Below are 11,566 nucleotides of genomic sequence, written 5' to 3'. Positions count from 1 at the left end.
TAACTAGCACATTAGGAAAGGCAATTTGCAAAGATTCATTAAAAACTCTTATACTCACTTCTTCTGTAGATAAAGTTGGATCACGAATGATTCGCGCTAACACAGACACATTTAGGCAGATCTGGGATCGGCGCATTCCCTTCAAAACAAAAGTAACGTTAATCCTCTGCCTCTTCAGCGGCTCAGATGTCGGGAGTAAAGGACGACTGCTATGTTCATTATTGCATCCAACAACAAAACGCCTCAATCGCTTAATTGGAGACATCTTGTCTTCCCCTGCACCGGAGGTGGACAGCTCTCAGCTCACTCAGGGCGGGTCTATGGTAAGACAGTCTTGTCAATCTTGTCAATATTGTGGGGGTGTGGTACAGTACAGTGGACGTTTTGAACAGTTTTCTTCATCTGGCTGTCCATTTTGCTTCTATTTACATTAAAAATTATTCAAGAGTCAAAGTGCATGTGACTATAGAATTTACGAGAAGGTCTCTTCATGTGAAGTTAATGAGAGACCTTATTTTACTCATAAATCAAAATCCGCCATTCTAAAAACCTGTAGGAGCTCCTCAGGGAACCCATGGCTGAAGATGCTAATTGTTTTTTCAGGTTTTAGGGCTACAAACTGAACTGCTGTATTTGAGAAGGTCAAAATAAATGAGGAGAAGTGTTGTTATAAATAATACAGTACCGCAATAACAGGGATTCCTATTCAGACTGGATTAGAGTTCTCATAGGACCTCTGAGTTACCCAAACAACAGCAGGTAATTTGCTACATCATTTTACATTTTAGGTTATATGAGTCATAACCAGAGACAGCCATTTCATTTTTAGATGGTATTGAAATTGCAAAGTGTGTCTTTGAAGCAAAAAAATTTACTTAAACTCCACAGGGAAAACGAGCCTTGTCCGAATAATGTTCAAGACCAGAAATTGGCATTCATTAGTGAAATTTCTCAGATGTATAATACATTGTGTTCTTCCAAAGGAAGATGATACAAAGTTCATTTGACTTTATTTTCAAAAATTACCCATTTCAGTAAAGATGTGGAGAAGGTGAAGCTAACAGCATTTGAGTTTTCAGTTATTTTCCCTTTAATTTCCTGAGCTTATTTTGTAAAATAATATCACAAACAAGAATGTGATATTAACTTACCTGTTCATGAGAACTTTTTAATTCTGTTCCCCCATTTAGAAAATTCTGTCATCAAAAATGATTTGTTCACAAACTGAAGGCCTATCGCCTGAGTACTTCTGTCTTGAAATTTTTTTTGTAATGTGTGTAAGGGAGTTAGGGCAGATGTAAATATTTTCAGTAAATAATCATTTACATTTCTGCCTGTTCCTCACCAAAAGCCATTACATGACAGACGTGGACTAGAACTACAGTGTTATGAATGATTTTTATGGTAATAGTGATGGTGTTTCCACAGTTATTAACAATGTAAATCTAGTTTTTTATGTCGATAGTTTTTTACTTTTTTTTTTTTTTTTTTATTGATGTACATAATATAACATATATAAATAATATATAATCCATTCAAAAGGAAGTTTACATAACTATGAGGATTTCCACTTCTGAAAACCATGGGAAATGTGGAGAACCCCCCCCACACACACACACAATAATAATCATCATTTTGATTTCCATAAAGAAAGTAATATGGATTTGGAACAGAATTATAAAACTGATAATTGAGTGATAATTATCAGAACTTTACACAGTTACCTTAGGCAAAATAATCAATATAATATAATATACTGCATAATATAATATTTATTTATTTATTGGAAAGAAGAAAAGTGTCAATATCTGCAAATCAATGAAAATATTAAAATGACTTCATAAATGACATCATTATTTAGCATATGTGTGTTTGCGGTATGCTGACTATAACACCTATAGGCTACACCACTACATAACACCACAATATCAGTAACACTAACAATTTCTTAGTTCCATCAATTAGTAACTACAGTTGAATGTAATGAATGTGACAGATTTCCTCTCATATTCTCTACATTATCTCAGTCTGAGGTCCAGGTGTAAAGTGAGCCTTTGCTAGCCAAATAAATTCTCATTAAAGCTGTAGAACGAAAGAGAGAGGGCAGCCAAATGACACTCTCTCCTGTTACCGTCACAGCTTTACACCTGAGACAACAGCCTCGAGAGGGATCTGCCAATCACTTCGTCACAATGAGCCTGAGAGGGTGCCCGGAGCTGACTGCCCATTGTCATGGCAACACTCTAAGGTGAGGACCTTAAGGACTTTTGCGTCAGAGAGACTCAGCAGAGGGCAGAGCTCTTGCACAACACACAATAGTTTCTGAACAGGCAAGTAATAGGAACATCTCTGTAAAGTTAGAATTTAAGAACGCATCCTCTAGTGACATGGATGTACTGTATCATTATGCAAAATTAACTACCTGACTAAGTGACTAAATAAATGAACACATTAATAAATAAATAAAATTGAAGAATGAACAAAAGAAAGGAAGTCATATTTGGGTTTGAAATGGCATTAAGGTGAATAAATTATGAATTTTCATGTTTGGGTGTGCTAATAATGAGCTTTAGATAACTTGACAGTCAGGACACGTTGTGTAGATATCAGTATGTAATTCTGGCAAAAACCAGTCAAAACATGAGCCACATAGACTGTTGATGTTAAAGGTCTCCATAATAAAGCTTGTCAGACAGAGACAGACCATTGAAAAATATATATAGTCACCTCAAACCAATTAAAACCCAATGTTTTTCCAAGGACATGGTTATATCCTGCTATTTTCCTTAAATAAACGTTTCTACGCTGTCTTCTGAAACATTTTGAGGGTAGCATGACCCTGATCATGACAGTCTTTCTGCTGCTGTCTGTGGTAGATGTCTCTCCAGACGAGGGTTAATAGGATAACTGTGTCTTAAATAAATCACCAGCAACAGGGAAAGAAGAGACAGCAGAGATAATGGCCTACTCACTGAACACTCAGGGTTCTGAAACCAACTCTTGATCATATACTGTTAGTCAGTTATATACAATGTGTAAACAGTATATATATATATATTCATAGATTATCAAATCAGACTCATTTACTGTACACTATCGTTCAAAAGTTTGTAGGATTTTTAATGTTTTGAAAGAAATATTTTATGCTCAGTAAAGCTGCATTTATATGATAAAAAAAGTACCAACAGTGACATTGTGAAATATTATTACAATTAAAAATAACCTTTTTATATATATTTTAAAGGGATAGTTCACCCAAAAATGAAAATTCTGTCATTAATTACTCACCCTCATGTTGTTTCAAACCCGTAAGACCTTCGTTCATCTTCAAAACACAAATTAAGATATTTTTGAAATCCGAGAGCTCTCTGACCCTCCCACAGACAGCAAGGATCCTAACACGATCAAGGTCCAGAAACGTAAAATAACGTGAGGAGATCGGTAAAATAATGTGATATCAGTGGTTGAACCGTAATTTTACGAAGCTACGAGAATATTTTTGTGTGTAAAGGAAACAAAAATAATGACTTTGTTCAACAATTCATCTCCTCGACGTCACCCTGGCGCCATTTTGGAGAGTATCACATACGCAAACAAGGTATGCAATGTATGTACGTGGATACGTTGTTTACTGTAAACAACGAATTGTTGAATAAAGTCGTTATTTTTGTTTTCTTTGCGCACAAAAAGTATTCTCGTAGGTTGAACCACTGAAGTCACATGGATATCTGAACGATGTCCTTACTATGTTTCTGGAGCTTGAATGTGTTAGGATCCTTGCTGTCTGTGGGAGGGTCAGAAAGCTCTCGGATTTCATCAAAAATATCTCAATTTGTGTTCTGAAGATGAACGAAGGTCTTACAGGTTTGGAACAACATGAGGGTGAGTAATTAATGACAGAATTTTCATTTTTGTGTGAGCTATCCCTTTGATATATTTTTAAATGTATTTTATTCCTGTGATGGCAAAACTGAATTTTCGGCATCATTACTCCAGTCTTAAGTGTCACACGATCCTTCAGAAATCATTCTAATATGCTGATTGTTGCTCAAGGAACAGTTCTTATTATTGTCAATGCTGAAAATAGTTGTGTTGCTTTATGTTACTGTGAAAACCATGAATTATATTGCGAACTGCATTATTTACAAACATAATAATATGTGGTATCTACGCAAATGCTACACTGTCTTGAATAATAGGAAAATAACTGCTTTGCCAGTGCAGCGGTTGATTTTGAAGTTGGCAAATGAAAGAGAGTTAGTTAATTCTTTCCAGAGAGCAATGAGTCTAAGACTTAATGAGCTGTACTGCTTGTGAAAATAACATTGTGTTCCCCAGTACTTTCCAAAGGAATACACACTCTCAAAGCTGATGTAGTCGAAACCATAGATTATTTATTTGAATTTTTCCAAATGCATGTATTTATCTATGGCAGAAATCCAAGTTCCAATGGCAGGGACAAGAAACAGAAAGGCAAATATTCCACATGCACTGCTGAGAGTCTTTTTACTTTTGTAAGGCTCTGTAGACATTTGCACATTTACAATTAAAACAAAGTAAGTCGTCATTATAGATTTTCAGAGAATTTTCTAGTTTCAACTAACTAGAATTTTACATTCTTTAAAAAAGTGAGACGTGCATTCCCTTGCAAAGCTTGATGGCAACAATGCTAGGGTTGTTGTTGGTGGATATCAGGGCATTGCTATGCAGTTACTAGAGTAGGTGATTAAGCTGAGTCAAAAGGCTGTTTCTGTAATGTTCTGGTAAATATATAGTATGACTTGTGTCCCTCTTCAGTCCGAGTCTCTGAGATTAGTTTGATCTTCCATCAAGCAACAAAAAATAAATAAATAAATTTGAGGTATTATTTATGTCTGTAGCACTTAAAGAATGGCAGTTGTGTGCCAAAATGTAATACTTACAGGGATAGTTCACCCAAAAATGAAAATTCTGTAATCATTTACCCTCCCTCATGTCATTTTCTTTCTTATGTAGGAAAAAAAGGAATCGAAAGAAAAAGGAAAAAGAATGTTGGTAGCCAAACAGTTTCAGTGACTATTGATTTATGAACAAACAGACAAAACAAAATCCACAGACATTTAATTAGTTTTTATGCTCCAGAGAAGAAAGAAAAACAGGTTTGGAATGACATGAGGGTAGTTATGATGTTTTTAGTTTTTAGAGTGAACTATCCCATTAATGGTTCCTTAGTGTCCTCAATATGACTAATAGTAGCTTTAGTAACCACCACAAAAAACAAGTGATGGTTATTGAGGACTGGAGAGTTAATAAACTGTGACAATAAAAGAGTAGAAAGGTACCATGCCCTGGGTAATACTGTCACATGGTTTTTGAGGTAAGTTGACAAAAATTGGTCCAAATAAAATATCACTTTTTTCACTCAGATAAAATATGTCACACAGCTATAGTTTTACTGTCAGGCATGGATGATGCTTTTATCTATGCTCAAGGGGAAGAATGCATTATGTGCTCACTTAACATTTATAAAACAGAGGATAGAAATCATCTGGAGAACTGCATACAGTCTTTCTCTTTTGTGTTTCTGTCCCATTCTCTCTCTTTCGCTTTATTTCTAATTACACTTAGTTTAATCACTCCCATGGTTATGATTAATTAAAATTATGTTTCTATTAAAATGGAATGGATGCAGGCCAGAGGTAACACATGGCAGAGGCTTTTGCTTCTCTCAGTTTTCTGAGAAACCCTTACATGCAGCAATAATGACTCGATCCACTCATCTATTGCCTAATGATGAGAGAGCTTGTAGTTTTATATTTCAGCCTTTTTTATCCTGACCTTGTAAGACAACTGCGATCAAGTTGCACTTATTTATAAATTGCAAAACCATGGACTTGAAAGGAGCTGAAAATGTTTATGGTCTTTGGAAAATCCAGTTGATTAAAAAAAAAAAGGAAAAAAAAAAGAACAGCAATTATTTTATGAAATATTTAACAGACAGGCTTTAATTATTATGGTAGGGATTTATTATTTGAAGTAACACAGCACTGTGCAGTCATTCTGATGAAGCAAATGTTTAAGGAAATTAATTGTTCATTTATTTGTTAATTGCAGATATGAAATGCTATACTTTCATCCTTTGCACAAAAATGTGAATTTATGAGGATTTTAGGGTGATGTTTTGTTAGTACATAGTTAAAAGCTAGTAATGGTCTCCCTTATGAGACTACAAGTATGTTTTACCCATCTTTCCTTACAATGTACTAGTGCTGGGCAACAATTAATTGCGATTAATCACATCCAAAATAAAAGTTTTAATGTACATAATGTATGTGTATATTTATTTTGTATATATAAAGTCACACACATACAGTATATACTTAGAAAATATTTACATGTATATACATGTATATATTTATATTAATATATAAATATAATTTTTTTTTGGATGCGATGAATCATGATTAATCGTTGTCCAGAACAACAACATACTAAAATTTACTGCAGTTTTTAAATATTATACAGTTCATCAAGGATATAAAGTATCTGTGCATTGAGCATTTATGCAAAACAAGTCTTATGTTCAAGGGGGTTACAAATCTGTTTGGTGAACTCTCTTCCTAAGTTTATAAAGAAGCAGTCAAAGTACTTTGAAGTGAAATTGGAAGCAGAACACAGGCAGGAGTCTCTGGCCCACATTAGGGAAATGTAAATGAGACATGTGGGAATTTAAACGGGATGAAAGGGAGATTTAATGTTTCGCTTATATCATTTATTTGTCTCCCTCGGCATGCTCCTAATCTCCAAATGTGTGATCAGTATGAGGCTTATAGGAAGTGACAAGATCAACTCATGAACAGATGGGCTCGATATAGCCACTCTAAACTCTTCTTCTCTTTACTCATTTGATTTCAGGAAACGATATCTGCATTTTGCAGTTTGCAAAATGTGATTTGAGCATTGATTTATGAAAAATAAATAAGCTGTCAGATTCTTGTAATTCTTCATTTGATTGAGGTTTTCAACTGGTCTTGAAATAAATTTCTCATAAATCTTAGATGAGCAGATTTATTGAAGAGAAAATTCCAAATTCAGCAAGTAATAAGTAGAACAATCAAAGTTGCAGTCACACATTTCCAAAAATAATGACTTTTTAATTATGCATAAACTAGTGGGAGTGGGTGATGAAAACTCTGTCAAAACACCAAAATTCAGTTTATTTAATAAAAAGGCCACGTACACACTACAAAGTTTTGGCAGTATAATGACCGCATACAGGCCTAAATATGGTTGAATTATCTAAATCAGCAGTTTGCAACCAGAGGGTATCAGCAAACTTCCAAAGACCTCAAGATTACTTAAATTGCAACTTTTTTCCCCCGTTATTTTAACCCCTTCCATTTAAAAAAAAAAATAATTTTTCATTTATTTAGATTTTTTAAAAAGAAGAAGCAGGGTTCCCACTATCTAGATAAACCTGGATATATAAGGTAGCTTGATATAAGTTGTGTAAATTATTAAAATTAATAATTGCATGCATGGGTTTTTTTATATGAATATATTCTAGGTATGCAGAGCTTTGAGAAAAAAAAATATCAGGTAAAAATTTGATTGTAAATCTGATAGAAGATTTAATAGGAACTGAGTAGAAATCAGGAATCAAAACATATTTAAAAAAAAAAATCTAAAAACTGACAATAGGGCCCTTGGAGCCAAAAAGGTTTAGAACCACAATTCTAAAATATAGCTGCGAGCAGCGATGACGGGCCCAAGCCGTCAGCATACGCCACCCCGGTGGCATCGATAAAACGGTGCCCAGCGAGCACAAGCATCACAGTAACCCTCTGGCAGTTTGGTTTTAAGGGATACGGCAATTAAAGGGTTAATCCAAACCATCAACTCTGTGAAACACACACACACAGAACAACATATAAAACTTTAAATTCTGTGAAAATATATTTTTCATTGGTAGTTGATGTTAGTTAATGCATTTACTAATGCTAACAAATGAGAAATTATTATAGTTACCAAAGGTTTTAATGATTTATTTTTCCATTAACTAACATGAATAATTTTTTCTAACACAAATGAATAAAGTAAAAAATATATTGTTAATATTTAATGTTATTTGTGAATTAACCAATGTTAAAAAACAACATTATTTAACTGTTGTTAGTTAACATCATTAATAAATATATACCATTTAATGTTGATCAAAATCAATTCCAAAATGTGTTAATATATTATTACATTTTAAAGTTTTATCTTTTGAACATGACTATTTTTCTAATATTAAAAATATTTTGTTCATTGTTAGTTCATTGTAAGTTCATACTATCAATGAAGAATTAACATGCTGTAAAAAATATATTTTTCATTGTTAGTTCATGTTAATTAATGCATTCCCTACTGTTAACAAATGAGACTTAATTATAAAGTGTTATCAAAACCTTTAATGCTTTATAAGCATTTTTTAAGGATTTTATTGAGAAGTTTAAACAGACCCTCTCTCTCTCTCTCCCCCTCCACACTCACTGAACTCACACAGTCAGTCACCCACCGCACACATTAGGAGCGCAGTGACAGGAGATCTCTGATAGTTTTAATTTTCTGCTCTCCATAGTGTATTGTAAATTCATGAAATTAATCACATATCCTCAGACGGTCTTGTTCTGTGTATGTAATTTTTTATGAAGTGTTTGGAAGCTGCTCTTTAAAGATAAAAAAAAAAAAAAGTGTTCTTTTTTACTGTAACTTTAATAAATTGCCATTAAATCACCGTTCAAGATATCCTAAATCGGTCCGCAATGAAGCATCTTCAGTATCTTGGAAGCATGTGAAAAAATGTTTGGTGTGAATTTTTGGTTTCTGCTTGAAGGAGTATGAATTTGTTTACAGCCCGTTTTAAAAAAAAAAAAACACATAAAAAAAAAAATAGCCGATTTCCTGTTGGTCGTAGCTAATGACTGTAAATTAGAAAGTTGTCCGGATTAATAAGAACAATTTATGTACCGAGTTTGGTGTCTGTAGCTATCATTATATATATATAATCATTAATAATTATATACCATTTAATGTTGATCAATATTAATCCAAAATGTGTTTATATATTATTAAATTTTAAAGTTTATCTTTTGAACATGACTATTTTTCTAACATTAAAAAGATTAATAAATGCTTTAAAAAAATTGTTCTTTGTTAGTTCATACTATCATGGAAGAATTAACATGCTGTAAAAATATATTTTTCATTGTTAGTTCACGTTAATTAATGCATTTCCTAATGTTAAGAATTGAGACCTTATTATAAAGTGTTATCAAAATCTTTAATGATTTATAAGCATTTTTTAAAGATTTTAAAAAACAGACCCTCTCTCTCTTTCTCTCTCTCACCCACTGCCTCAATCCACACAGTCACTCACACAGTCACTCACACCCCACCCCCACCCCTCACTCAGAGGCAGGCTGGCAGGGAGCTCTAACTCAAAAGCAGCTCTGATAGTTTTTTAATTTTCTCCTCTGCATAGTGTATTGTAAATTCATGAAATTAATCACATATCCTCAGACTGTATTGTTCTGTGTATGTAATTTTTTATGAAGTGTTTGGAAGCTGCTCTTAAAAGATAAAAAAAAAAAAAAATTATCTTTTTTACTGTAACTTTAATAAATTGCCATTAAATCATCGTTCAAGATATCCTAAATCCGTCCGCAATTTAGCATCTTCAGTATTTTGGCATCATGATAAAAAATGTTTGGTGTGATTTCCGTGTTTCTGCTTGGAGGAGTATTAATTTGTTTACAGCCCGTTTTTAAAAAAAACCCACATTAAAATAAATATAGCCGACTTCCTGTTGGTCGTAGCTAATGACTGTAAATTAGAAAGTTGTCCGGATTAATTAGAACAATTTATGTACCGAGTTTGGGGTCTGTAGCTAAAACTAACCCCCTCATTTTTGACAAAAGGTGGCGCTATAGAGTGCCTCTTCCACGCCCGTTTATGAGCTTTTTCCAGTGTCTAACTATCATTAATACTCATATGTGTGTTGAGTTTCATGACATTCTAAACATGTTATCTGCCTCAAAATCACCAGAAACGAATTTTCAACTTTGACACGTTGCCATGGCAACATAATTTTAGATATCAATATTCCCTTCACAGTTTTACATCGGCCGTGTTTTGACATTATTCTGGTGAAGTTTGAAGCAAATCGAGTAAAAATAAGATGCTGAATTCAAAGCATTTTGAAAACGACACACTTCCTGCAGCCAGTTGGTGGCGCTATAACTTTCAGTCATAATAGTCACATCTATCCGATCGGCATCATACAATGTATGTGGACGTTATTAGGCATTTCCTGGGTCTCATTTTTCGCCATAACTTCATCGCCTCGCCACGGGCAAACCGTTCGACATATCAAAAATATCTTCGCAATTTAGCGTCCCCAATGTCTTGAGATCATGTTCACCTAGTTTGGTGGCAATCGTATGGAAATCCTCAGAGGAGTATATCAAATTCCAGAGCATGCGCTTTTTAAACAGCCCTGAATAGCCGACTTCCTGTTGGGCGGAGCCTAAGACATGCAGCGTGAAAGTTGTTCAGCTCAATGAGTTCTATATGTGTACCGAGTTTCATATGAATACGTGCAAGTATGTGTGAGCTATACATCAAGTTTTCTGACAATTTTCCAGGGGGCGCCGTAGAGCCCCTGTGCCACGCCCGGGTCCCAGCCTCAGCGGCGTCCTAATGGCCGCAGGTTCCAATGTGCGTGCCGATTTTCGAGAGTTTTCGGGCACGTTAAGGCCCCCAAAAGTGCCCGGATGATTGAAAAAAAAAAAAATAAAATATAGCTGCGAGCAGCGATGACGGGCCCAAGCCGTCAGCATACGCCACCCCGGTGGCATCGATAAAACGGTGCCCAGCGAGCACAAGCATCACAGTAACCCTCTGGCAGTTTGGTTTTAAGGGATACGGCAATTAAAGGGTTAATCCAAACCATCAACTCTGTGAAACACACACACACAGAACAACATATAAAACTTTAAATTCTATGAAAATATATTTTTCATTGGTAGTTGATGTTAGTTAATGCATTTACTAATGCTAACAAATGAGAAATTATTATAGTTACCAAAGGTTTTAATGATTTATAAGCATTTTTTAATGATTTATTTTTCCATTAACTAAAATGAATAATTTTTTCTAACACAAATGAATAAAGTAAAAAATATATTGTTAATATTTAATGTTATTTGTGAATTAACCAATGTTAAAAAACAACATTATTTAACTGTTGTTAATTTACATCATTAATAAATATATACCATTTAATGTTGAAATCAATGTTTTAATGTTTAAAATCAATTCCAAAATGTGTTAATATATTAAATTTTAAAGTTTTATCTTTTGAACATGACTATTTTTCTAATATTAAAAATATTATGTTCATTGTTAGCTCATTGTAAGTTCATACTATCAATGAAGAATTAACATGCTTTAAAAAATATATTTTTCATTGTTAGTTCATGTTAATTAATGCATTCCCTACTGTTAACAAATGAGACTCAATTATAAAGTGTTATCAAAACCT

Source organism: Barbus barbus (assembly GCF_936440315.1).
Source record: "Barbus barbus genome assembly, chromosome: 12".
NCBI classification, from domain to species: domain Eukaryota; kingdom Metazoa; phylum Chordata; class Actinopteri; order Cypriniformes; family Cyprinidae; genus Barbus; species Barbus barbus.
This window is presented reverse-complemented; position numbering follows the sequence as displayed.